This window comes from Lissotriton vulgaris, chromosome 7 (assembly GCF_964263255.1).
Source record: "Lissotriton vulgaris chromosome 7, aLisVul1.2, whole genome shotgun sequence".
In the NCBI taxonomy this organism is placed as follows: Eukaryota; Metazoa; Chordata; class Amphibia; order Caudata; family Salamandridae; genus Lissotriton; species Lissotriton vulgaris.
Window position 1 is genome coordinate 1,378,808,560 of NC_141695.1, and position 13,230 is coordinate 1,378,821,789.

The 13,230-nt window shown below is 43.9% G+C and overlaps 1 protein-coding gene and 1 non-coding gene across 3 annotated transcripts in view; both read left to right on the top strand.

Moving 5' to 3' along the window:
* Nucleotides 1–13,230, top strand: part of DOC2A (double C2 domain alpha) — a 1,262,769-nt gene that overhangs the window by 659,510 nt on the left and 590,029 nt on the right. The window lies entirely within an intron of this gene.
* Nucleotides 1,895–1,973, top strand: LOC147703747 (small nucleolar RNA Z195/SNORD33/SNORD32 family). The gene has a single exon (XR_015298764.1). It is a non-coding gene; the product is annotated as a small nucleolar RNA Z195/SNORD33/SNORD32 family (small nucleolar RNA).

Here is a 13,230-nt window from a genome sequence, read left to right on the forward strand (position 1 = left end):
TTATGGTAAATACTTTTTGTAATGATGTTTTCATATTTTTAATATCTGCTAAAAAAAAAGCGACCATTCACTTTGTAGTTAACATTGTTATAATTGTGTGTAACAGTTTTCATCAAGCTACCCTTATATTAGAAGCTGTTTGAAATGCACCCGCAGGTTGTTGTTAAAAGAAAGTAGGGTGCTTGCGCCAAGAAGTCTGTGTAGTGGGAGCAGTTTGTATTTTTGTAATTCTGCATTTTATTGGCGAGAAAACTAACAGTTTCCACCAGGCTACCTTTTTAGGTTTTGACTAGCCAATGCGTACGAAGTACGCATGTGCTAGAAAAAACCTAATGAGAATAGTATATGGGGCTTGGAATCCGCCCGTCTTCTATTGGCTAGCTCCATAAATGGAGGCTAGCCATTGGAAGACGGGCCTGTCCGTCAATGCCGGACCAGATTCGGGGGCGTTCCCGAGAATTTTTGGCTTTTGGCTACGTAACGCTACGTCAGCCAAAAGCCGGGAACGCCCCTGAATCTGGTCCGGCATTGCCGGCACCTGCCTACTTATTTGGCCAGTAGCGCTTTACTTTCTGATTTTCGAGTATTTTGTCCGCTGGCAGGTGCCCACCCTGCCAGGGACCTTGCCGCTGTTGTGGTACCCCGAGCGAGTGCCCACCTCGCTTAATATTTAGATTTAAGGCCAGTGCCCACCCGGCATTGCTCCGTGTATTCACCGCCGCGGCCCCGAGTGAGAGGAGGAAGCAGCGCCCGCCTTCAAGCCCGGGCAGCGCTGGGATTGGCCCAGCCGGCCGAGCCCCCTTCCGCGTCATGGCAGGAGGAGGAGGAGAGAGCCGGAAGGAGGAAGCAGCCTGCACCGACCGTCCCGAGGCTCCCGAGCACAGGAGGAGCCCCGGGGAAAGAGAACGTCCCTCCGCGGCCCCGGAGAGTCCCGAGGAGCGGGAGCTCTCCTCCAGCAGCCGCCGGACCCGGTGAGTGCCTGCAAGGGGAGAGGGGCGTCGGGACACATTGTCGGTGTCCGCCCCTCCCCCCGTAGTGCGATCTCGCACCCATTGTTGTTTAGAGCCTGAGAGGGCTCTGGGGGCAGTTCGGTACTGAGAGCCTTGCGAGGCTCAGGGGGCCACCTTGTTCTCGAGTTCGTGAAGGACTCCAACGTTACCAGCATTCTTGTGGTAGAGCCCCCGAAGGGCTCCGACGCCCAGTTATTGTTTAGAGCCCTGAGAGGGCTCGGGGCCATTCTGAGATTCTGTACATGCACTACCATCTGAGACTTGTCCGTCTTTTCCTTGCTTCTCTCCTTAGTATCTGGGTGATTTGCATTGTTTATTTTGTTCCTTCTTCCTTGCAAGCTACCTCCATCCTCCCGCTCTCCGTGTTGTGACCTGAGGAGAAGATGTACTTTATTCTATCCATAGCGCCGCCTGGTTACAATGTAGCCACAGAAATACGGGACGTTTTTTGCACTATTTCCCCTGACAGACAGTTCAGTGTACACGGTCCGGACTCCTCCAGCTCAGGCGGCGGCGGCGGGTGTCAGAGATGCCTAGCCCTTGTAGTCACTGTGGCTCCTCCGGCAGGTCACCGTGTGCTCCTGCATTGACCGAGCCCCGTCTGAGGTGGGTGTATGACACTTAGTGTCAGGCGTTTGTCGTTTGCCTAGGCTTCCACAATTTCGGGGGCTTAATCCTCCTGTTAAGTCTGGCTATGGTATTCTCAATTGTAAGGTTGGTGTAGTAACTGCCAAATTTACACTTGAGTGTCAGTCTTCTACATTTTATAAACATATTTGCGATTTGTTCTTTGCAGTTTGGTGTTGGCCAGTGCAGTTTCTTACAGCCATGTGAACTCTGCCATACTGGTAAGTTTAAAACTGTGTCCATCTCTTGCGACTGCACTGGTCTGTGATGGGATATTGTCAGTTTTTGAGTCTTGCGACCATGAGATTCTGTACATGCACTACCATCTGAGACTTGTCCGTCTTTTCCTTGCTTCTCTCCTTAGCATCTGGGTGATTTGCATTGTTTATTTTGTTCCTTCTTCCTTGCAAGCCACCTCCATCCTCCCGCTCTCCGTGTTGTGACCTGAGGAGAAGATGTACTTTATTCTATCCATAGCACCATCTGGTTACAATGTAGCCACAGAAATACGGGGCGCTTTTTGCACTATTTCCCCTGCCAGACAGTTCAGTGTACACGGTCCGGGCTCCTTCAGCTCAGGCGGCGGCGGCGGGTGTCAGAGATCCCTTGTAGTCACTGTGGCTCCTCCGGCAGGTCACCGTGTGCTCCTGCATTGACAGAGCCCCGTCTGAGGTGGGTGTATGACACTTAGTGTCAGGCGTGTTGTGTACTGATTCACACATGTATTGACCCCACTGACGCCGAGGCTGCAGGCATCTACACTTGTAATATGTCTAGCATGGCCACTCAAATGTACAGAAACCTGCTGTCATCACCGGGACCAACGAGCAAGAAGTACGCCCCCCTCCCACCAATCCCTGTTAGGTAGTAGAAACTGTCCAAACTGGGGTGCAGACAGCCCCTCTCACCTTTCGGCCTGGTACCACTGCACCAGCCGCACTACTTCCCTACTGACCGTTCTCCACTTCAGCCCCGTCTAAATTACAATTCATGCTTGTGACCCTTTTGCCTGCTTGTGCTTGTTTTCATGACCCTGTTGCCTGCTTGTGCCTCCGTGTGCCCCTGTTGCCTGCTTGTGCCTCCATGTGCCCCTGTTGCCTGTTTGTGCCTCCGTGTGCCCCTGTTGCCAGTTTGTGCCTCCGTGTGCCCCTGTTGCCTGCTTGTGCCTCCGTGTGCCCCTGTTGCCTGCTTGTGCCTCCGTGTGCCCCTGTTGCCTGCTTGTGCCTCCGTGTGCCCCTGTCGCCTGCTTGTGCCTCCGTGTGCCCCTGTCACCTGCTTGTGCCTCAGTTTTCGTGCCCCTGTCGCCTGCTTGTGCCTCCGTGTGCCCCTGTCGCCTGCTTGTGCCTCCGTGTGCCCCTGTCACCTGCTTGTACCTCCGTGTGCCCCTGTTGCCTGCTTGTGCTTCCGTGTGCCCCTGTTGCCTGCTTGTGCCTCCGTGTGCCCCTGTTGCCTGCTTGTGCTGTGTGGGTGTCTGTGGAAGGCTCTGTGTGGCTGTGTGTGTGGGGGGCTTTGTGTGGCTGTGTGTGTGGGGGGCTCTGTGTGGGTGTGTGTGTGGGGGGACTCTGTGTGTGTTTGTGTGTGTCATTTGCGAGAGATAAAGCTAGTGGCATTGTAAATGACAATGCTATTTATTTATGTTAAAAAAAACATAAATAAAAATAATGTCAAGAGCAATGCCAATAGCTCTAACTTTAACAAAGGCAAAACCATTGCATTGTAAATGCTTGTCTTTTCTTTAGACTGGAATGCTACTCAAGGTCCGGCCTAGTTTGATACTGCAATTTTTAAAGGACACCTGTAGCAATATGTTGGGCTTTAATGAGCGGAATCAGTTCATGACAAATATTGGTGTTCGTTTTGTTTTTCATTTTGGCTGATTATTTTATGTATCTCGTCAGTATGTGGTTATCCTGTAAAACATTTGATCATTCTGTCACTATTTGTGCTTTGAAGCGTGTTTAGGAAGTTTCCATTGCTAAAATCTACAGACGGAAATCTTTATAATGATGGAAAAAAATGCATTTCCCATTTTCTTCGTTCGACCCCCTGCATAGAAAATATTTTTTTTAACGTATACATTTATTTTACTTCCTATTTATAAGTTTTGAAATAATGTCTGCGAAATCGTGCTAAGAAATAGGTCGCCAGTGCTTTGCTTTCTGCGGATTTCAGTGGAATTACAATTAGTGCTGTGGGAGCACAGCTTCTCCTCCGAGAACCTCCACCAGTGTCATGGGTCTCCCGAGATGGCCTCTCTCTGGCTTTTTTGGAAATATGCAATCCTTTATGCCTTCCGACAAAATAACCTATCTAAATCCCGTCCTATGGTAATGCCATCAGAAAATGACACTTGGTTCTTTGATTGTTCACCCAGAAATAGAACAACATGTCCATAGATTGCAGGACGGCCTTCTTTCCATGGGTTTGGAAAAGAGCACTGTTATGGTTGACCTGGGTGAACTGGGGCAGGAGAGAATTGAAAGCGGCATTGGTGCATAGTTCTGAGTTTGACAGCACAGTTGTATAAACATCTTGTTTCCCAAAAAACATACAGAAGGCTTTTGGGTCTGCCCCTTTCAGCCACTGAATTCAGACCTTGTCTGTTGTCAGGGGATTCTTTTTTTGTTTGCCTCTCTGTTTGCCAATGCTATTGGTTGTTTCGGTGTATCCTTCGGCCTCCAGTAGAGTACTTTTATTGTAATGCATTAAGGATAATTTTACATCTCCCTGCTTCTCTCTATCAGCTCCTGGTTGCTATCATATGCATAAATACACTCTTGTGCATGCATGTTTTTGCATATGTAGCACATTCAAACCACACCTTGTTAACTTTTGTTGATGTGGACGCACTATGCCGTTTTCTGTGAACCAACATTACCGATGTTTTTGAAAAAGGTCTGCCTTTTATAATATATTAAGTATAGTATCTGTTGTATACTGTCTCTGACACGAGATGGCACGTGGTTTGACTCGTGTTATCTCGTGTCAGTCGCTTTCTGTTTTGTGCACATGCCACTGCATCTTTCAAATATGTAAGTTATGCGTTGCTTGGAATGATGTAGGCATTAACTGTTTTGACTGGACTTGCTCCAGACGTGCTTCATTAAACTCCTTCTTTAACAAGCTTCCTGAGACCCTTAGTCTTTCCTACACTGGCGACGAGGGAAAAGGACATTATATTTCCTAATTTTATTTGATTATGAAGAAGATTTCATCTACGGTTTTAAAAAAAAAAGGAAATCCCGACTTCAAGCAACTTTTAACTTGCGGAGCTACTGGAACCTACGGACTCCCACAGATTCGACTTTAGCAAACACTCGCTTTCATCTTCTGAGGTATTTATATCAATTATTCTTTACCTCGAAGATTTCTTTAGCGCGAGTTGTCCTCAGCGCGAGTCTCTTTCAGTCCGAGCTCCAGCCAGCACGAGTCTTCAACAGTGCGCGCGCGCGCGCGAGCTCCAGCGTGAACCTGAATGCAACGCGAGATTTCCTCAGCCTCAATCTACGTCATACGCTTTCAAAACAAGGCCACTGCCTTTAGAAAGAAAGCGATTTCCACGGCGGCCATCTTAAATTGGTGAATTTCGTTTGTTTATCATTTTTCATCGTGTTTTTTCTTTGAAGTTCGTGTTCCTGGAATCAATTCTACACGGTTGTTCTTCAACTCGACTTTATCTAAAGGTATTATTTTGGATATTTTCTTTAACTTATTATTTCATACAAGTCATCTAATTAACTTATAATATTTTAACATGAGTGGAATTGTTCCTCCTCCTTCGTTGTTGGCAAATAAAGGTGATCCTCCCATGGAATGGGAAATATGGGAACCTGTTTTCTTGGCTTATGTTGAGGTCATGGAAGGTACTGAATGCGAACCTGAGAGGAAATTATCACTTTTAAAACATTGTCTTGGGGGGATTGGATTAAAAGAATTTGTCACTCTTCTAGCTTTAACCAATCCTGGTGAGAAGGATGTGTATGAGTGTGCAGCAGAACAATTAAAAATTAGATTCGGGAAAAAAAAGAACATTGTCATGGAGAGATTTATTTTCTATTCCCGTAAACAATCTACAGACAAACCAATTGATGATTTTGTATCTTCTCTCAGATCACTTGCTGTGACTTGTGATTTTGAACACATTACCTATGAACAAGTACTAAGAGATCAAATACTGATGAGAACAAATAACAAAAAGGTCCAGGAAAGACTTTGGACAACTTCGGATATGTCCTTAAATGCAGCTATTGATATTGCAAGGTCAATTGAACATTCTGAGAAGTTTGTGAAGGAAATAAGAGGAAGTGAAAAAGGAGATGTTTTTAGTGTTTCCAAAGAAGGAGAGAAATTTAAGAAACCCTTTATTTTAAAAAATGAATTTGCTAACAATAAGAGTGACTCAAAACTTAAGTACACTAAAAGTGATAAGAAGAGCAATACTCAATGTATTTGCTTCAGATGCGGAAGTTCAAATCACTTAGCAAACTCTAAAATGTGTCCTGCCCTTGATAAAATGTGTTTAAAATGCAATAAGAAAGGGCATCTAACAAAGTTTTGCAAATCCACTACCAGGAAAGTGAATATTGTCCAAGATGTTGATGACTATGATTCAAATGAAAATGACATCAATACTGTTATCAATATTTGTGGTAGTGAAGGTGTAAGTAAATTTCCATCTTGTGACGTGATTATAGATGGAAAGACAATTAATATCTTTGTTGACACTTGTGCATGGTATACGTTATTGGGTTTAGATGTCGTAAAAAAGAATTGGCCAAACAAAATTTTACTTGAATCCGACATTTCCCCAGGGGGCTATACTGGACATAAAATTGAATTAGTAGGGTATTTTTGGGGGAAAATCACATTTGCCAGTGAATCCACATATGGTAAGATCTATGTCGCAAAGTCTGGGCAGCCATTGTTAGGATGGCCACACCAGGATCAATTGGGCATTAAGATAGATCCAAGAGCCAACCCTCCAGTTTACTCCGTTGCAAACACCAACGATTCTGATTGAGATCTCATGCTTGATAAATTGAAATCTGAATTTTCAAATGTTTTTAGTGGGAAACTTGGTCAGTATTTAGGTTTTAAACATACTATTAAACTCAATGATGGTGTTGTTCCTGTTCGGCACAGAGTCAGGAACGTCCCTCTTACATATAGAGATAAACTTAAAGTTTTACTCAAGGATTTGTGTGACAAAGATATTATTGAGCCCATTGAGTCCTCGCCGTGGGTTTCCCCGATTGTGATTTCGGTTAAATCCAACGGCGAATTGAGGCTCTGTGTAGATCTTCGCAGCTTAAATAATTCAATCTGGGTGGATGCTCATCCCTTGCCGAACCTTCATGAGATGGTCTCGACATTAGGAGGTGCTGAGATTTTCTTGTGCATAGATTTGGCAAGCGCTTATCATCAGGTTGTCCTGGATGATGATTCCAAAAATCGGACAGCTTTTATTACGCCAGAAGGTCTTTTCAGATATAAACGTATGCCTTTTGGATTGGCTAGTGCTGCTTCCGTTTTTCAAAGGCTAATGAAAGAGACACTTGAAGGGTTGACAGGGGCAATCGCCTTTCAAGATGATATTCTTGTATTTGGAAAAAATGTGGAGGAGCATGATGATAATCTAAGAAAAGTTATATCTGCATTGTCCTCTAAGGGTCTTACCCTTCGCCTTGACAAATGTAAGATTAGAGAAAAAGAAGTGGAATACCTGGGACACTCCACAAGTGGTGCTGGGATTAGACCTAAGCAAAAACACATTGAAAGCATTATGAAAGCCCCAGTACCTGTTTCAAAAGAACAATTGGTAGCCTTTTTAGGACTAATGGAATTTTATGCCAAATTTATTCCAAATTTCTCTTCTAAAGTTGATTCCTTTAGACCACTTTTAAAGAAAAATGCAAGGTTCTTATGGTCTGATGTAATGACAGAAGCATTTCAAAATCTGAAAGCTTTCGTTGTGAATGCACCTTGTTTGAGACCTTTTGTTGTGGGGAAAAAGTGTACCATCATGGTTGACGCAAGTAGCACGGGGTTAGGTGCTGTGCTCATGCAAAATGACTGCGGAAAAGAGTGGATAATTGCCTATGCTTCAAGGGCTTTGAGGGATGCTGAAAAACATTATTCAGTTATTGAAAGAGAGTTATTAGCGTCAGTTTGGGCAGCTGAACATTTTAAAACTTTTCTATGGGGAACAAAATTCACTATTAAGACTGACCATAAGCCCCTTATTTACATGATGGCACCGGGTGGAGGTCGAACCTTATCAGCTCGTCTTGCCAGATTGGCTTCTAGACTACAATCATTCCACTTTGAGATGGTGTATGTAAAAGGGAAAACTAACATTCATGCTGATTGCATGTCCAGATTGCACACTTCCTGTGATGCCCCTTGTGATGATGATGAGTGTGAAGTAGCTTTCACTTCCCAAGACATTATGTTGGTGTATGGGGAGAAATTTGATTTGAGTAAGGAGTCCTGGGAGAGAGAAATGGAGAAGAGCATTGAATTAACTGAAGTTAAAAATTACATTTTACACGGATGGCCAGAACAAAGGAAGTTTTCAGGCGAGATGATGAGTTATGCTAAAGTTCAGGATGAGTTGGCAATCGAAAATGAGAGGTGATAAATGTATTCCTCCTTTTTCCTTGAGAGACACTATCATTGGCATTGCTCATGAGGGACATTTAGGAATCTCGTTTACTAGGAGATGAATAAAAGACTTCTTTTGGTGGCCAGGAGTAGATGGTTGTGTGGAACACTATGTCCAAAAATGTTCAGAATGCGCCAATAGTGACAAGTCTGCTGTCCCTTTGCGTTCTGAACCTTGTCCTGTGGAATGTCCTTTCGGTCCTTGGCGGAAGTTAGGCCTTGATTTTATTGGTCCATTTTCTGTCTTACCTGAACATGAGAGATTTGGCATGGTTTTGATAGATTATTTCTCAAAATGGCCAGAGGTAAAAATGGTTAGAGAGATAACAACTAGAAATGTGGTAGAGTTTTTAGATGCGGCATTTTGTAGAGAAGGAATTCCAGAAGAGTTAGTGACTGACAATGGACCACAATTCACTAGCAAGGATTTTCAATGTTTTATCACTAAATGCGGGATTACTCACAACAAAATTGCTGTGTTCCATCCTGAGGCCAATGGCCAGGTTGAAAGATTCAACAGAGGTGTGAAGGAGGCTATCCAACTTTCTGTTAAAGGTAACTTGAACTGGCGTAATGCTCTTCAGTCTATGTTACTGTCTTATAGAACATCTCCCAACTCTGTTACTTTGGTTAGTCCGTTTGAACTTTTAAGGGGTCGGAAACCCAGTACTCGGCTGACTCCGTGGTGGCTGAAAAGAAGTTTGAGTGACCATTGTGGTTTTTCAAAGGTAGATTATGATTTGGTTCGAGACAGAGTTAGTGCATATAAGGATGAGATGAAGAAAAGGATGGAGGTAAAACAGGGGTCAGTGAGTAAACACGTCATTTCGGTTGGTGATTTTGTTCGTATTAAAAGAAAGGAAGGTGTTTTGAAAGGGGGTCAAATTTGGTCACGTCCCAAGGAAGTCATTGAGGTTTTCAAGCATGCTGTTAGAATTGATGATGGGAGTGTTTGGAATTTGAACAGAGTTTCCATATTTAAAGGCAAAGATACTGTTGTGTCAAATGATGGCAGCAGTGTTTTATTTAAAGGCAAGGATGCTGTTGTGTCAAATGATGATAGCAATGTTTTTTTTGATTTTGAGTCTGACAATGGGGGTCCTGGGAATGTAGGAATTTCTTCTGGGAGTCCTTTGAGTGAGAATGTCACCCTTAGGGATGTTACGCCCATTCCTCTTATTGTACCTTCAAAAAATTGTCCTAGGTCTCACCGCCTCCCTGAAAGATACAAGGATTTTGTCATGAACTAAGATTGTTCGAATTGTATATGCTTTAGTGTTTAAGATTTTATTGTCATGTTGTGTTTTTTTTTATTTTATCATTCTTTGACTTTATTTTTTTTTTATTGTTTTTTTTCATTCACAGGAAGGGAGGTGTGTTGTATACTGTCTCTGACACGAGATGGCACGTGGTTTGACTCGTGTTATCTCGTGTCAGTCGCTTTCTGTTTTGTGCACATGCCACTGCATCTTTCAAATATGTAAGTTATGCGTTGCTTGGAATGATGTAGGAATTAACTGTTTTGACTGGACTTGCTCCAGACGTGCTTCATTAAACTCCTTCTTTAACAAGCTTCCTGAGACCCTTAGTCTTTCCTACAGTATCCAGTATAGTTGCCCTGTGCCGCCAGTTTTAAAACAGCTGGTTCTGGACTTGTAGGCTTACTAGCACTAGTCGCATGGATTGCACTGTAATCACCGGTAGTATAGGAACCTATTTGTTGTCTTTAAGGAAGTGACTTCTGGGAGGAGGAGGATGTTGGGTTTTGAGGTGCAACAGCTGTGGTGGAACGAGATTGGATGTGCAAGACAACACCTAGAGAGGCAGAGGGCGGAACAGCTGCTTCATTCTTATTTAGATCCACCAGAAACTGTGTAAGTCAGGCATACCTTAAAGCAGTATTTCAGGTTTAAATGGGAATTTGATGCTTCTGTCGGAGCATGTGTTGTGGTCATTGATCACTTTGATGGTGAAAAGTGCTAAGTATGAAAGTACACTTGTGTAAAAGTATGTGCTGTGTACATATAGGAAATTTGAACCCAAGAACGATTGAAATCCTTTTACTTTGATGCCAAGTATTTGCTATTTACTACTTCCATGGCCATCTTCCCTATTCCCGTGTCCCACTTCTTGATGTGTTTCATATCTAGCTGTGTCCAGGGGTACGCCTGACCTCAGCGGTGGGATTATTTACGATTTATGTATTCCCACCTCAATCCCCCATTTCCTGGTACTGCGGAGCACTGTCTAGCGCACACCTTGTGATTGGTTCCTTCATGTGGGCAGCAACACAGAGATGGATGATCTGCAGTTTCCTGCTGGTGTGGGACTGACACGTGGCTCCGCATTCCTGCCAGCATCTTCCTAATTATGCAAAATCTACGGACAGGGGGAGTTATAGGAGATTGCAATCGCAGATATGCAAACACAGAGCCTTGCGCATTACCTGATCAGTATAATTGTACTTAAAACTCGTCTGATTGTCATCGTGTCATTGTCATCCCAACCTTCTCCTGTTCTGGAGGTACCCTGTATTTATCGGGTGTGATAATTATTGATGATCACAGGCTTTTGGGGAATAACATGCGAGCACCAAAATCTGCATGTTCCAGCATTTATTGCCCATTTGTCGCTGATACATTTCAGCAGTTTTGACCTGCTGATGTTTAACGCAAACTCATATTGGTGATATGTGTGGTAACTGGAATTGTTGCACATATTGGAATTTAGCCCACTGGTAAAGAGGGCCTAAGAATTTTTTTATATTAAAAGTGGGCAATCCTCAGAGAACGTTTTCACGACTCTGTGATCTCTCTGTGATTGATAAAAAATAATACACAGCCCAATAAACCTTACGAAATGCATATTATGTCCTGAATGATTACAGAAAACCTTTTGTTTCTCTTCACTAAAATAAATCTGTCCGTGTGATCTTGTTAGACACCACTGCTTGATTTTAATACTATTGAGTTATGGTAAAATATTCTAATTTGTATCACAAATGGGCTATTCCGTATATTTCTCAAACAACAGTATAGAAATCTTAATTAGATGGAGTTAATTGTAATTGACTCATCATATGCATACCCCTTGGGGGTGGGGTGGAAATACCATGTTTTTGCAGGATTACCGTAACAAGATAATTCCCAGAGTGCTCAATAATCCTAGTTGCATTCTGGAGCCTCTTTTTGCAATGTTAAAGGTTATTTATCTGACCTGTCGCCTTATTGCATTTACTAGACCAGCCGTCCTTGTTTAAATTACCAGTTGTGATGCTTTTTCCTAAATGTTTAGTTCATATGTTTCTACCCAAACCTGTTGTGATTCTACAGTGGGACCTTAATTTGAGTATATATAACAAAGGAGAGAGTTAGGGAAATTGCACAGACTATGTGTGGTGGGAACTCCTGGTCCCCGAGGTTAAATGTAGCAACAATGGAGGAGTACCCCCTGGAAGGAAAAACAGAAAATATTTTTTTCTGTATCTAGAGCACGGAGCTCAGGTTAGCACAGTTTGCCCCAACCCGTTACCGGACAGTGCATGTCCTTGAAGAAGACCCCTCACTCACCAACCTAGTTGGTGACATGCTTCATCATCGGGGTCCCACCCAATAGGCGGAGTGCCCATAGGGTGTGCTGCGACACCTGACTACAGTGGAGCGGGTTTCTTATTCTATTATATGTACAAAAAATTACAGTGATATGTGTTTTAATAAAGGGCCAAGACTACTCACTTCAAGACTTTATTCTTGAGTGCTTGAACCCTTATAAAATCAGTGTGGCACCTGTGCCTAACTAGGAAGGCTTTGGTGTCTCAAGAAGTGTGATAGGTTAAAAATAGCGAAGTGTTCTATGTGATTTAGAAAAATTAGGTCTACATGTTTCAACCATTCAAAAATTCTTGGTTTTCGTCAGGACCGTGAAGATTGGACAGGGTGGTCCGCACACGCTAAGGTGCGTCCTGCCCTCGTTCAATTTAAGACCACAAATTGTGATCTGGTGTAAAAAAGTGTCTTTTCCTGGTTCAGGAGAAAACCTGTAAGAGAAAAATGTGTACAGGGTTGGGATCACGTACTGGGGAAGACAAAACACGGGTATACACTTAACAGTTATTGTGCTTAGTGGGTTCACCAGAGTAAGGTGACAGGAGAACACCTTGTTTATCAGGTCGTACCCGTGGTCCATCAAAAATGATAGACAGAAGTGCTCAGGCGGTAATTACCGGAGCGTAGATGTGGATGAATAAAAACAACCCAGCGCCTTAAAGATATGGTAGTCTTGCACGGTAACTGGGGTAGTGGAAGGGGGGAGGAGGTGTGGGAGAGTGATCGCCATTGCAGTGCGGCGTCAGACGCGCTCAGGCATTACTGGATGTGATCGGCGGCTAGGCGATCGTGCCGCGGTTAAGCGGGTTACACTATTATTGTTAAGCCTGGCATAGAAAAACATGGTGTTTTAGCTCTGCTTAAACTTGAAGCGGTGACTACCGCTTCATGGGCATCGGAGTATCCAAGACGGCAAGTATCCGTCACCTACAAAGTTTGAGAATAAGGGCAGACACACAATTAGTATACCGCCCGTGCTCAATGTATATGATACAACACAGGAAAGGTATGCGGCACGGGCCCCCTCGTGCATCAGTGGCGGAGAGCACTTACTTGCGGCTTCTGCTCGTCTTGAGTTAAACCTACTTGGTTGCTACTCAGGATGCCTCGTGGAGTGTTCTGTTGGATCGACAACGCCGAGAAGTAAACTGTGCGTTACTTCCTGGATGGGCGTGGTGCTAAACGGGGCCCTCAGCGGGCCAATCAGAACGTGACAAAGGGGCCCCTCTGTCACGTTCTGATTGGCGTAAGCTATCAGCCACTGATGTCATTGCTATCAGCCAATTTGAGTCTCACATTCTTATATGTACCGCATCTGAACTGGT